This window comes from Peromyscus californicus, unplaced genomic scaffold (assembly GCF_007827085.1).
Source record: "Peromyscus californicus insignis strain IS unplaced genomic scaffold, ASM782708v3 Scaffold_4__1_contigs__length_199733344, whole genome shotgun sequence".
Lineage (NCBI taxonomy): Eukaryota > Metazoa > Chordata > Mammalia > Rodentia > Cricetidae > Peromyscus > Peromyscus californicus.
This window is the reverse complement of record NW_026294562.1, coordinates 112,536,980-112,549,215: the sequence shown is the minus strand read 5'-3', so window position 1 is coordinate 112,549,215 and position 12,236 is coordinate 112,536,980. Positions and strand designations below refer to the sequence as shown.

The following is a 12,236-nucleotide window of genomic DNA, read 5'->3' as shown; positions in this document are numbered from 1 at the left end:
GCTCCTTAGAATAAAACTCTGGGTGACTGGGTATTGACCCAGGGCCCTCCTGAAGCTATGCTGTGTCTCTGTCTTTCTCGTTGTCTCCACTATATTTCTATTTAATATTTCCTCATTCCTCTCTCCTCCCCTCAAGACTCCTTTGACAGCTCAGAGCTGGTCCCCAACAACAGGTGGTTCTAATTCTGAGGATAAGAATCACTGATTTGAGCACTGAACAAGCAGCATATGAATTACCGAGTACTACTTTTTGTTTTCCTAAATCCACAGCATTTTGTGAAAAAGAAAAAAAAAGCTGAATATGCTGAGTGAATTAGCAAGCCGATGGAGCAAGAAAGCTGATGATGTGGCAGAGAGCAACGAGGTGGGACTGAGAGACGGCTCAGTTAGGAGCACTGGCCTCAGGTTCGATCCCTAGCGCCCACATGGAGACCAACAACCATCTATAACTCCAGTCTCAGGGGATCTGACACCCTCTTCTGGCCTCCATGGGTGCTAGGAACACAAGTGGTACACAGACATATGTGCAGGTTGTGGTACTTTGAATGTAATTGGCCCCCATAAGCTCATAGGGAGTGGCACTATTGGGAGGTGTGGCCTTGGTGAAGGAAGAGTGTCACTGTAGGGGCAAACTTCGAGGTCTCTTTTGCTTAAGCTTCGCTCAGTGGCACAGTTCCACTTCCTGTTGCCTCCTGATCAAGATGTAGCCAGCATGATGTCTGCCTGTACACTGACATGCTCCCCACCATGATGATAATGAACTGAACCTCTCAACTGTAAGCCGCCACCTCAATGAATGATTTTCCTTTATAAGAGTTGCTGTGAGCCGGGCAGTGGTGGCGCACGCCTTTAATCCCAGCACTCGGGAGGCAGAGCCAGGCGGATCTCTGTGAGTTCAAGGCCAGCCTGGTCTCCAAAACGAGTTCCAGGAAAGGCGCAAAGCTACACAGAGAAACCCTGTCTCGAAAAACCAAAAAAAAAAAAAAAAAAAAAAAAAAGAGTTGCTGTGGTCATGGTGTCTCTTCACAGCAATGGAAACCCTAACTAAGAAACAGGTGAAACACCCCCCACCCGAAAGAGGTGCTCATTCTAGGTGGCCAGGGGAGAAATGGTATGGAAGATGGCAATGACTATGTGTGGGTCCAGAAAGGGGAAGCCTAGAATGACCTTTGTTGGGGCCTTGGGTCTTTAAAAAGAAATAAAGTAGATATCAAAGATCGACATGGTTAGGAACGCGAAGCAGACACTGTAGCAGATTCTGTCTTTAAATTTGTGTTCCATAGGGCTTTCTCAAATCACATGGCAACATTCACCATGTTCTCAAAGTTTAAATCCTTTCCATCACTGCCAAACAGAATATGCTAGAAAATGGAGTGCATGGCCGAACCAAAAGGAGAGGGGACTGAGAAATGGAGTTGATGTAGGCTTCCAAACACAGTGAGTTTGCTTGACATTTGCCAGAAGTAAATAAAGGAAATGGAATAGAGAAAACAAAGCAAATATTAAATCTTGACCTGGAACATTAGAAGAAAAGTAATGCAGCATACCCCAACATCTACTAAAAACATTATTCCCAACTCCTTATGTACATACACAGAGAGAGAGAGAGAGAGAGAGAGAGAGAGAGAGAGAGAGAGAGAGAGAGAGAGAGAGAGAAAGAGAGAGGGGGGGGGAGGAAAATGTTTGGGAAATTCTGGGGATACTTATACTAGCATTTTGTTGTTTTTTGCCCCCCAACTAAACAGATATATTTAATCCAAGACCATCTATTTTTGCTCACCAAACATAGGTATTTTCTCTACCCTCACAGCAACCAATTCCCCAACTCTTTGGATACTAACAGTGCCTCCAACAATTCACTTAAGTCTGACATTAACTACCAAGAGTTAGCATCAGACTCCAGGTTTACAGCTCAGTCCTCACTTCAGATACCAGACACAATGTCAAGACACCTCTATGTTTCCATTCTCCTGGAGAGGAATGTGGAGTATATGAGTAAAAAATGTATCGATTTACAGTATGCAACATGAGGATTTGATATATGTACACATTTGACAGATCCATCCACCACATATTTTTGTTTGTGGTAAGAACACTTAAGATCTACTCTTTTAGGAACTTTCAAACATATAATAATATTATTAACTATGGCTGCCACGCTATACAATAGAACTTAGTGACCTGGCCACCTGATCTACTGAAACTAGATTCTTCATCCAGTATCCCTATATTCCTCTTCCTTCACCTCTAGACCCTGGCAACCATCATTCTACATTCTGCTTCTTGAGTTCACCCACTTCAGTTTGCACATACGAGAGAGACCTTACAGTATTTGTCTTTCTATACCGGGCTTGTTTTACTTAGCATAATAGCCTGCAAGTTTATGTGAACTGTCGCAAATGGTAAGATTTATTTTTAAGAGCCTGTGTGTCACGTTTTCTCTATCTGTTCACCTGCTGACAGACAATTGGTTTCATAGTTTGGCTACTGTAAATAATATTGCAAATATTTCTTTGACATGTTGATTTCATTTTCTTTGGTTATGTATATACCCAGTAGTGAGATTTCTGAATCATATAGTAGTTCTATTTTTAATTTTTTGAGGCACTTCCATACTGCTTTGCATACTGCCTGTGTCAATTCACACACTGACCAACCGTGTATGGGGGTTTCCTTTTCTACAATCCACACCTACACTATTTTTTGCCTTCTCAGTAATGGCTATTTTAATAGGTGTGAGGTAATATTTCCCTCTGATTTTCTTTTTATTTATTTCATTTTTAATTTATTTTTATTTTTTGGTTTTTTGAGACAGGGTTTCTCTGTGTAACAGTGTCCTGGAACTTGCTTTGTAGACCAGGTTGGCCTCGAACTCACAGAGATCCTCCTGCCTCTGCCTCCTGAGTGCTGGGATTAAGGGCGTGTGCGACCACCGCCCGGCTTTTTTTTTTTTTTTTAAGATTTATTTTATTTATTACGTATACAGTGTTCTGTCTGATTATATGCTTGCAGGCCAGAAGAGGGCACCAAATCTCTTTATAGATGGTTGTGAGCCACCATGTGGTGCTCGGAATTGAACTCAGGACCTCTGGAAGAACAGTCCTTAACCTCTGAGCCATCTCTCCAGCGATTTTCCTTAATTTTTAAGATTTCTTATTTTAAATTTTATTTTATGGGTATGAATGTTTGCCTTTATGTATGTATATGTGTGCACCATATGCATGCCTTGTGCCCACAGAGCCAGAAGAGGATATTGGGTCACCTGAAACTGGAGTTATGGACAGTTTTGAGATGCCATGTGGGTGCTGAAAACTGAACGCAGCTTCCCTGCAAGAGCAGCATGTACATTTAACCACTGAGCCGTCTCTCTAGTCCATCACTTGCATGTCTCTGGTGATTAGTGATGTTAAGAATTTTTTTATGTACCTATCGGCCTTTTTTTAAAAATCTTCCTTGTAAAAATGTCGGTTCATGGGGTTGGGGATTTAGCTCAGTGATAGAGCGCTTGCCTGGCAAGTGCAAGGCCCTGGGTTCGGTCCTCAGCTCCGGAAAAAAAAAAATGTCCGTTCAGGTAATTTGATGATTTAGATATGAATTTTCCTTCAAAAAGACTCATAGTGCAATGCTATGTAATGGTCTCTAGTACAATGTTCAGAGGTGGGGCTTTGGGGAAGTGTTGGATCTGGAGGGTTCTGTCTTCATATATGGGTTAATCCACAGAGTCACTGATGGCATTACTGAGAGGTGGCAGAAACTTTAGAAACGGGTCACTGAAGGCATACTCCTGGTCTTAACTTGTCTCTTGTCCCTTTCCTTTGTCCCTCTCTGTTTGGGGGCTTGATAATTTGCTTGAATGTTTCACAGAATTAAAGAAGGCTCATGCTTTACATTTCTGAGGTTATTTTATTTTATTTATTTTTTTTTTTTTTTGGTTTTTCGAGACAGGGTTTCTCTGTGTAGCTTTGCGCCTTTCCTGGAACTCACTTGGTAGTCCAGGCTGGCCTTGAACTCACAGAGATCCGCCTGGCTCTGCCTCCCGAGTGCTGGGATTAAAGGCGTGCGCCACCACCGCCCAGCTCTGAGGTTATTTTAAAGGCTACAAATGAACAGCTAGATAGAAAGTACAGAGGACAGGTTCAGAGGGGTCCTAAGCGTAAGAACTTCTGTCCACGGAGGGATGGTAAATGTGTTTGCCAGCTGAGAAGCTCTCCAGGCCCCCTCGTGCTGGGGTTTTCATGAAGGTTTAATTAAGTAGATGTGTACAATAAGTCATTTTGCCATTGGTGGTTGAATTCAATATCCATCCTTTCTGTCCCAGAGTTTAGGGACAGGGCTGAAAGTTTTACAGTTCAAATCAAGGCTTTCTGCCTTCTAGTCCCCATCCTGAAGCTTGCTTAGGCTACCAGTCATCTCATTATTATACAAGAGATACTTAGAATTCCAGCAGTCCCCAGCATTTTAGGAGCTGTGTGCCAGGAACCAAAAATGCATAAATATATCCTTATTATATATAAAGGCTGGGGGCTGGAGAGATGGCTCAGTGGTTAAGAGCACTGGCTGCATTTCCAGAGGACCTAGATTCAATTCCCAGCACCCACATGGCAGCTCACACCTGTCTGTAACTCCAGTTCCAGGTTTCTGACACCCTCACATAGACATGCACATAGGCAATTCACAGAAAATAAAAATAAATTATATGTTAAAAAAATAAAAGCAAAGGCTGCCTCCATGGGGAATGGATATTGTTTACCTTTTACTGGTGCTGTAGAAATGAACTTAAAATCTGAGTACGTTCATAGAAATGACAGAGTACAGATTTATGCTTCAACTTGCTATGAACGTCTAGTCAGATGAGACTCATGCACTTCCACGAGGTGCATTTGATGTCCGTGCTGCGGATGAAGAGCAGTCTGGCAGGGCTCTGCAGCTCCTGGCCACGTGGTCTTCACTAGGAGTTTCTATTTCCTCCCTCACTTTTTACATTACATGGACTTGTCTCACGATGGCACCATTGTGACAGGCTAGCCACACTGTTCCACTGTTAATTCCATAAGCCTTCTCGTAAGCAAGTTCAGTAAATACTCCTAAGCACGGAGCTGTCTTTCTCCACAACAGGTTTCTTGATAAAAATGTCTGGCCTTGTGATGAGATTGTATCATCATCCTACATCTGCAGATTCCTGCTGGGTTGTGTAATCCCGAGCAGCTGCTTCCTGGTCTGGAAGGGTCTGTCCTCCAGCACAGCAGGATTCTGAGCACACAGTTTGTGTGCATGCTTCCTAGCTTCTTTGCATATTGTGGGTTTCTCCTTAGTGGTGCAGCTAAGTAATTAGAACTAAGATTAGGTCACACACCTAAGATGCAAGTTAAAGCTAAGTTACTAGTAAATTAAGGTAGGTCCTCAAAGTGACTTCCCATTTTCTCTTAGCATTGCTGAAGGTCCAAGATCGAGAAAGGGATGTAGATTGTAAATGTCCTCAAGGGTCTAAGCATTTCCCTTATGAGGAGTACTGTAGGCATAGGAGTATATGGATGACAGGAAGTTCAAGGTTTGGTCTACTTCTTTTTGGTCAGTTGGTTAAGTGGGAAGTTATGGAGCTGGCATGAAGCTCTACAGAGAGGGAGAAGTTATGTCTTCTGAGCCTTGTTTCTACTGTTCTCCATCTGAAGTTATTTGTTTTGTTATTCTATCTCAGAATAAGGTCTCTCTTCTGAGAAAAAGAAAGAAAGGAGGGAGGGAGGGAGGGAGGAAGGAAGGAAGGAAGGAAGGAAGAAGGTGTGGTATGAATTATAAACAAACAATAACACTATACTGCAACACAGGAAGTGAGTAGTAGAAAGGTAACCAGAAAAATTGTATTTTAATGTATTTGTAGCATATTCTTTTTTTCTGGATGTGAGTATAAGTCTAGTAAGTGTAATTGTGGACCAAGATCTACTTCGATGTAACTAAAACTAAGTCAGTTTCATCAAATATAGTATCTGTCAGTGGGTTAACAAGTTCTGGGTATGTACTGCCTGTTAATCACAAGTAAGGATATCACGGACAAGAGAATTACGTGCAAAAACAAAAACAGAACCTTAATGCAGAGGGTGGTTGTGATCATCTGATGGGAAATTCAGAGAGTTCTGTGGAATTCTGATACAAAGGAGGAGCAGCTCTCACCAGAATTAGCCAGTCAACAACTCACAGGATGTTGCAGACTGAAAAATCAGGGTAACCAACTAATGAGAGTCAGAAAGAACAAACAACAGATTGGGCAATATTTGCTGTTTGCCTGCTGGTTGTTTCGGCCTGTGGGTCATTTCCGTGCTGAGCGAGAAGGAAGTGAAACACTAAGAAGGAAGCACATGACAGACAGAGCAGGGCTGAGTCTCCCCAGAGAAGGCAGGGAAGTGGGACCTCAGGAGCAGAGAAGGGGCAAAGAGTCCTGCAACTGTTGGTTTTTTTGACCAAAAGAAGATTTAGCACTGGAAGAGAGCAGGAGGTAAGGTCCAGTGTGTAAGAATACATACTGCTCAGGCAGAGTTCATGTCCCAGCACCCAGATCGGGCAGCTCAGCCTGTAACCAGCTGTAGTGTGTGTGTGTGTGGAACAACTTGTTCCTGTAGGGATTGTGTTGTGGGGTATCCCACCAGAGAATACTGCTCAGACACAGGTTTAAGCCAATAGAAAGTCTTTATTAGCTGGACTGTGACTACACTCCGGGTCCCAGTATAGCCTGGAGCCTTTTTTAGGGTGAACTTTCAAAGACAAAAAAACCATATTCTAGCTTGACATACTTCAGTTAGCAAGAACACTTAGCCAGAAGCGAAACTACGGAAGCCAAAAAGCACTGATTGCTCTTGCAGAGGACCCAGTTTCAGGACCCAGACCCCTATGGCAGCTCACAAACAGCTGTAACTCTAGTTCCAGGGAATCTGATACCCGCTCCTAACCTCCTTGGGCACCAGGCACATACATGGTGCACAGACATATACCAATACACATAGAATAAAAAATTTTAAATGTTTATAAAACATTTAAAGAAATCTGTTTGTGTATTTTCATATGTTTAAAACATTTTAAGTGTTATAAAACATTTATATGAAATCTGTGTATTTTATTCCATGTTTATGTGTGTGTGCTTGTATGGCAGAGCTTGGGTACCCTACGTTGTACCTGTGAAAGTCAGAGAACAACTTTTGGGGGTTGGTTTCTCACTTTCTACCTTCCTAAGGCTCCATTATGACCTGCAACACCCCTCCATAACCTGCCCACTCAACCCTTCCCACAGCTCACGAGGCCTTGTATTCTGAATGGAGCATTTGCTGTGTGCCTCCTTATTTTAACGGGTGGTTTCATCTCTAGCTCCACAGTAGTCTTCTGTTCTTTTCATTCAGAAATCCCACATGACTTTCAGGCTCATTTCCCTAGGCAAGACAGGCACAATAAACCCTACCCAAAGTCCTCTCTCCCTTTCTCCTTCTTATATAGCACTTAGTCAGAGTTCAAAGTTCTCTTTGATGTCATACTGAATAACCCTTCAGTTTAACAGCAGAGGTTGTGAGACTTGGCCAATACTCCATTAACAGTGGTAGCTGAAACAAGAATCGAAGAGTCTTCATATATATTCGTGAATATATATACCATGGTGAAAAACCATTACTTTGTATGCTAACCTAAATGGAACAAAGAAAACAGTCTGGGTGTCTTAAACCTAGCCTCCTTCTAACCACACCTTACTGTCTTTTCTTTACCAGCTATAATGTATTTTATTTCCTCATTCTTTTCTTTTGAGATAGGGTCTCAATGTGAAGCTGACCCGGCTCATTATGCAGACCAGGCTGACCTCCAACTCACAGAGGTTTGCCCTCCTGCCGGTGCTGGGATTAAAGGCATGTGTCCATCCAGCAAGTTTAATCCCATTCAATCTTGTATTTTGTTTAATGTTTACATATCAAATAGTCCAGATTTAATTACAGGCAGATCATTATATAGGATAATTATTGGTGCAGAGTCTATTATCAGGTGACAAACCCTTTATGCGGTATTCAAGGCTGGAGTTCAAAGGAAGGGTTAAATAGAATTCAGATCTCTGTGAAGCCCAAGTGGAGGATTTTCTGAACCTATCTGATGCTGCTACAACTTCCTCACATGTGAGCTCATGGGGATGGCCAGGCCTAAGCTCCCCTATGCTTCTAATAATTTCTGACTGTGTGGCTGGGCACATTAACTCCGAGTCCAATGTTTACAGGCCTGTATCCTGCTGGGAGAGGGAGCTCAGGCTGACTCCACCAGATATTCTGGGGCCTCAAGGACTTGCTGCAGGAGGGGGAAAGGAAGGGTGGGGCTTTCCCCGGTTACTGTAACTCTCCACAGATTTCTGGGAAGCCTGCAATAACATGAATTGGAGGGAAAAGTCTCTCAGCACTGACAAAAACGACAGAGATGGAAACCTGACACAGCATGAGATGAGCTTGAGTAGGAGGAAGTAGAAAGGGGAAAAAAAAGAGGAAGTGGCAGGAACAAAGGACGACAAAAGGAAGCTGGGCACCACAGGGTAGGTGGTTAGTGTGGACCGAAGACCAACGGAATGTTTTAAGGCTGGCGCTGCAGGGAGATAAGGATGGGATGAATGTTTTAGAGAAACAATCCAAGAATAGACTTAGCATGTATTCTCTTGAGACCCGTTTTCCTATTTTGCTTCGGTAAACACAACCGCTCTGTATTCACCCCCCTACTAGGGACATGGAAAGGACTGGCTGAGTTCCTGATCTCAAAGTATGCTCAGTGCCCAGAACAGACCTACACATGGACCTGACCGGCCTTGGACAGGACAGGCTGATGATTCAGTGGTTAGAGTTCCAGGGATATTACAATGTTAATTATAGCTAACTTCTAAGTGCTTTACATGGGCTATGCCATTTGAGCCTCGTGAAAGTGTAGGTACCATTTCATTATACTTATTCTTCAGATGTGAAAACGGAGGTTTAGGATTGAAGTAAGTTATCCAAGAGCATACCTGTGTGGTAAAATGAAAGTTTCATCAGGAGAAAACCTGTGCCAGGACTGGGGATGTAGCTCAGTGGGGAGCGTGATCACCTAGCAGGCACAAAACCCCACGCTTGAGCCCTTGCATTGCATAAAAACAACCGGTGTGGTGAGCTTGGGGTCAGTTCCACTACTTAGCAGTCATGGGCCCTAATGTTGGCATTCTGCCCCCTCCCTTGGGGACCCGCCCTGCGTCCTGACTAAGGCCTCCTTTGGGGAAAGATCCCTCCCTTCTTCTTCTTCCTCTTCTCCTTCCTCCCTTTCTTGACATGAGGTGTGCACGCCTCCGCTTTCCTTCTTTCTCTCCCTCTCTCTTTCTTCCCCCTCTCTCTCTTTCCCCCTCTTTCTCTATCTATTATAATAAACTCTCCACGTAGATGCTGTGTCTCATGGTATGAATGACTTTGCATGCGCCACAGCCCCCGCTGGGTCTGTATGGCGTGTCTTCCTCACCCGTGGGGCACCTTGGTCCAACCCGCCAAGGCCACCCAAACTGTATCATAATACCTAGGACAGTCTTACTAATTCCTTTCAGTCTCGGCTGCTGCTTTTTACATACTAAGCATACTGTCGTGGATGTGGAGCTATCATGAAGGGTAGAGATAATCGTCAGGAAGGTTTTGCAGAGGTGGACATGAGTGGGATCTCAGGTAAATGGCAGTTGGTATTGCTCTAAGTCTCTCCGCCAGCCCCCAGCCTGCTAAGAAGTGAGGAAGGATTTCAAAGTCTACACTTTTCTTTCTCTCTCTGACTTGAGTTGTGGGAGATCATTACAGCAGAACATGGGTTCAAGAAGGATAAAACTAGAAGCAGAAAGACGGGGCCAGAGGTTACGGCCATGTGGCAGACAGCTTCTGGGTAGATCATCCATCTCATGCCAACTCTTTCTTCTTGATAAATGACTGTAGGACACAAGGGTCTTTCTCCACAGCTATTCTTGCATCAGTAATTCACTGAACCACCCCTACTTTCTTAACTAGTGTTGGTCTTCAAGCTCTCCCAGGAATTTTGAACCATGAGGTTTAACATTGTTACAGCCAAGTCACACTTGATGTAGACCCTTTAGCGAAAGGTCCAGGAAACCTCCATTGCTGCTGAAGCCTGAGGAATTACCATGAAGGCTGCGGGTCCATAGTGAGTCTACCTTCATTCTATGTACATGTTCACTCAGTTCATTTTTATTTTCCTTCCTAAGGTGACATTTTCCACCAATACAACTCTAATGTGTGCCATAGTGCCACGATTACTGGGAGAAAACACAAATCCAACAAATCTGGTCTGTTAGGGGAGAAAACCACGTACGGTTAGGAATATTTAGTGTAGGGGAGAGTTCCGAACAATTTCCTGGCTTGAGGAGATGGGGCCCATGTTGCTACCATCATGAAGACAGGGCATATGAGGAAGAAGGGGCCTAAGGGGAAACACTGGACTCGAAGTGCCCAGACGACTTCCTGTGGAGATAGACGTTCAGTAAGGTAGACAGCAAGAACTGGAACTCCTGGAGAAAAGCCTAAGCTGGAGGTAACTAGATGGGAGCTTTTGGAATTTGCATAGTATTAGAACTTCCTCAGAAAGACTCAGATGCTGAAAGAATCCAGGAATGGAATTCTAGAGAATGCCAATGCCAAAGAGGGAAGTGACCGGGAAAGCTCTTAAAGAAAATGAGAAGGAATGATCAGAGGGAGAAGCAGAGCTAGGAGAGGTGCTGAATGCAGCAGGTGTTGGAGAAGGAAGCATCGAGATCAGTTCAGCGCCCTTCCCAGCAGCCTCTTCACCTACAGCTACTTACCCATTAGACTGGTCACCTGCACCCAGGGAATTTCTTTCAACTTCTGCTCTTTGCTTTGATCCCTGGACCTTCCTGCACTGCCTGGCTTCCTTGGCTCCATGACTCAATTGGGCTATCTGATGGCTGTTAAATGTTGTAAGTTCCCAACAGCAAAAGGAACCCAAATCAAAGCAACCTATGGTTCTTTTATACAACACACCGGTGTTATTAGTTCTCCTGAGTAAGTCGACAAATCCTTCTGTTAACAGAGGCTGTGGGGAGGGAGGCAGGCACCAACTCTGCTGGTGGCATTTTACAAACAGGCCATTTTCTGTGCAGAGTGATCAGAGAAGCCATATCAAACCTGTGTGTATCAGTTGTTTGCTTTGGAACATACATCAAGGAAAAAGACTAAGGGAGAAAAGGAGTGTGTGGTAATAATTCAGGTCCCACGGTTTACAACAGTGCGAAACTGGGCAAGATCCAAAGCCTCCACTTTAAAGCTGTGATTAAGTAACGGCACACCAACCGACACAGAACACTTCGTAACCACCAAAAATGATGTCCGTGTAGACGTGAAAATGCAACTGTGAAATAAAATGAAGCAAAAAAAAAAAAAAAAAGAGATCTCAGCAAACATTGGCAAGGGTGGGGAGAAACTGGAATTCGTATGCCTTCTTAGTCGGATGTAAGATGGCAAAATCACCTTGGGAAACAGTCTGGCAGTATGCAGAACTATCATTTGGTCCAGCTAGACCATTCCTAGGCATGAACCAGGAGAAATGAAAACCACAGCTCCACACAAAAACTGATACCCAAACATTCATAGCAACATTACTAATAACAGCAAAAGGTATAGTAACAATCCAAATGCCCACTGACTCATGAGTAAATGAAGAAGAAATATAATACTGCTTGGCTATGCTATTATATCCAAACATGCATGAACTTTGAAAACATGCTTAGTAAAAGGCAGTCATGAAGAAAGACACACACTCTCTCCCTCTCCCTCCCTCTCTCTCTCTCTCTCCACACACACACACACACACACACACACACACACACACACACACACACGCATTAATATTAAGTGCCCAGAATGGGAAAAGTTACAGGGATATAAAGTATATTAGTGGCTGCTTACGGCTTGGGCATAGAAGTGAGTGTGGGACAATCGATTGGGAATAACAGCTAAAAGACCTTTGGCTTCTTTTTGAGAGAATACAAATGTTCTAAAACTGATTGTGGTGATCATTCACAACTCTGTGGACATATTGAAAAATGATAAGAGTGTAGGTTTTAAGTGGGCAAAATCGCACAGCAAGTGAATTAGCCCAGCATATCCCTCAGCTTACAAACTTTACAAATCATTGTATTGTATACAAAGTTGTAATGGGTGCGTACTTTTTTTGTTTTTTTTTTTTTTTGAGACAGA

General features: G+C 43.4%; 1 long non-coding RNA gene across 1 annotated transcript; it reads left to right on the top strand.

Moving 5' to 3' along the window:
- Positions 1-1,002: 1,002 nt before the first annotated feature.
- On the top strand, positions 1,003-11,424 carry LOC128125158 (uncharacterized). Its single transcript, XR_008223104.1, has 2 exons — positions 1,003-3,897; positions 4,084-11,424. It is a non-coding gene; the product is annotated as an uncharacterized LOC128125158 (long non-coding RNA).
- Positions 11,425-12,236: the final 812 nt, after the last annotated feature.